Raw genomic sequence first — 2,542 nt, 5'->3', positions numbered from 1 at the left:
CTACTACCTCCCTGTGTCGTTCGTTCGTAGTCTCCGAAAAAAAAAAAAAAAAAAAAATAGGAGATGTGTGCTTTTTACAGATGAATAAAAGTTCGGATTGTTTGATAACAATCAACAACAATTTGTTAAACGGCGGAGAGGAGAACGGTATCGTAGTCAATAAAGGCATTTACAGAGAATAATAACACGGGATTGATACAAGTTTGGGGCTACATCTCGGCCAGCGGTTTTAATGCTCTGCACAATAATGATGACACCCTAACTGCCGACAGGTAAAATCAGATTCTGGTTCCCTATGCTATTTACTCAGGAAAACGACTCATCAGGCGGGGATTCATCTCCTAGCAAGGCAGTGATTTTAAGTACACAGCATCTGTGGTGAAACGATATGTTAATGGTAAAGAGGCCAGTGGAACATTGGCAACTGTAGTTTGATTTACATAAGATTCTAATATGAACATTGTTGAGGTTGTAGGGCTATGAGAAAACTGAGAAGGTCAAAAGGAGATCAAACAACTTAGATGTAATACAGGACATTTGTAGCATTATTCCACGACCATCAGTACAAACTGATCGCCTTTTTTTATTTCTGTAATAATGTTTTGTACAATTAAATTCACAATTCACTGCGTATTTTGGCCGTTACGCACTACAGCAGATATAACTGGCGTGACTATGTATTTTGGCCGTTACTCACTACAATATATAGTACTGAGGTGACTTATAAAACTTGGATGTTAATCCCTGCAAAGGATAGAACTGGCATGACTGTGTATTTACGTACTAATCACTACATTAGATAGTACTGAAGATCTATTAATTTGGGTTTGACCATTTCTGTTGATATTGACGTAACTGTATGCATATTAAGAGTTATCTACTGCAGAAGATAGAACTGAAGTACTTTGGATTTTGAAAATTACAACTAGTATAACTGGAGTGACTGTATATGAACATACGTATGTATTTGACATGAACCACTTCAGCATTGATACACTTTGTGAGAAGCTTGCGTGTATATAGATTACATTTAACTGATTGTATGAAAGGAATAGCAAACTTGGTTAATAATTAGGTAAGATATCAGCTTGCAGTATGTTAAAAGCGGTTTTGTCTGACTTCGATAGTAAATACAACATTCCAATTATTTGACGAATAAACCATACCAAATTCATTGGTCTGATTGAGATCACATGTATCTACTGTGGATAGAGATAATGCATGTAAGCGTATCAAAACAATTCCTTCAAGTTGAAGAAGTTATTCACTAAGAGATAACCATGGCACAAAGTTTCAGAATAAGTTTGTTTGTTGTTAAGCGCAAGGCTATCTGTGCTGTGCGAACTGCGGGTATCGAAATCCGGTTTTTTAGCATTATAAGTCCCATGACTTACTGTTGAGTCACGGGAGGCATTTCAGAATAAGAGATTTTATATAATAAAAGTATTACTTATTTTACATTTAGAACGTAAAGTTTCTGACATTTCTTGATTGCTGAAAAATATCTTTCTATTTCTGCTACGTAGAATTACAAGGGAATAGTATATCCTATCCTTTTAAATGAAGCTATAGAGAAAGTACATAGGTGCAATCTGTCAAAGGGTACTATGTGGAAAATACAAAACCAAGGCCTGCCAAAAAAAACAGGAAGAAAGAACATAGAGAAAGGTAAAACCATGACGTTAACTGACTGAAATAGGCAGTGCCTAGTTAAATGGGGCTGAAAAGAAATGAAATAAGGTTGTCTGCCAAACGAGAATCTAACATTGTTCCCTTCAATAAAAAAATACAAAATTGTGGTTTGAAATTATGTGTAGCATGTTACAAGTATGAATAAATTATAATTCTGATAAGATATTAGTCTTAAGCTTATTACAGTTTTTAAACACTACATTATTTATCTGACCAATATAGCTTTGTAAAGACATCTGTCAAAAGTAATAACTTGTTTAGAAATTCCAGTTTAACATAAAAATTACTGGGATTACATCAAATATTAATGCTGAGGGTAGAAGTTTAGGGACCCTAAGAGGTTTCGGTCTCAGTTAAACAGTTCAACACAGTTTCGTGTGAGAATTTGCTCTACCTCCTAAAATCAGTATCTGGTGTAAAAGAATGACAAGATTCAGGAATAGTCACTCCTACTTTAGAGTTGTTGAGCAGAGGAAGGGCAATTAGTCAGAAATACTGCCGTCTACACAGCGACTCTAATACCCCCTCCCAAGCTAAAAGTATAAGGCTTGTTCAGACGCATATCGGGACACGAACTTTGGATTTTTCTATTCGTAGCCACTAAGCCTCTCCTGCCCATATGTGACTGAAATAATTCTTTGTTTTCTGAGTAGAAAAACGTATTCACATCAGCTATTTAACTGCACTAAATACGTCGATCTTAACGTAGTGATCAGTAGATAGAAAAGAAAATCAATAAGAAAGTAATAAACAATCAAGTGAAATGATGAGAATGTCAGGGATGTTTCATAGTGTTGCGTCATCGAGGTCACGTGACGCTAGTAACACGTCATATTCTCGAAGCTTCGTG

Source organism: Limulus polyphemus, unplaced genomic scaffold (assembly GCF_000517525.1).
Source record: "Limulus polyphemus unplaced genomic scaffold, Limulus_polyphemus-2.1.2 Scaffold1283, whole genome shotgun sequence".
NCBI classification, from domain to species: domain Eukaryota; kingdom Metazoa; phylum Arthropoda; class Merostomata; order Xiphosura; family Limulidae; genus Limulus; species Limulus polyphemus.
The sequence above is the reverse complement of the archived record's forward strand: the minus strand, read 5'-3'. Positions refer to the sequence as shown.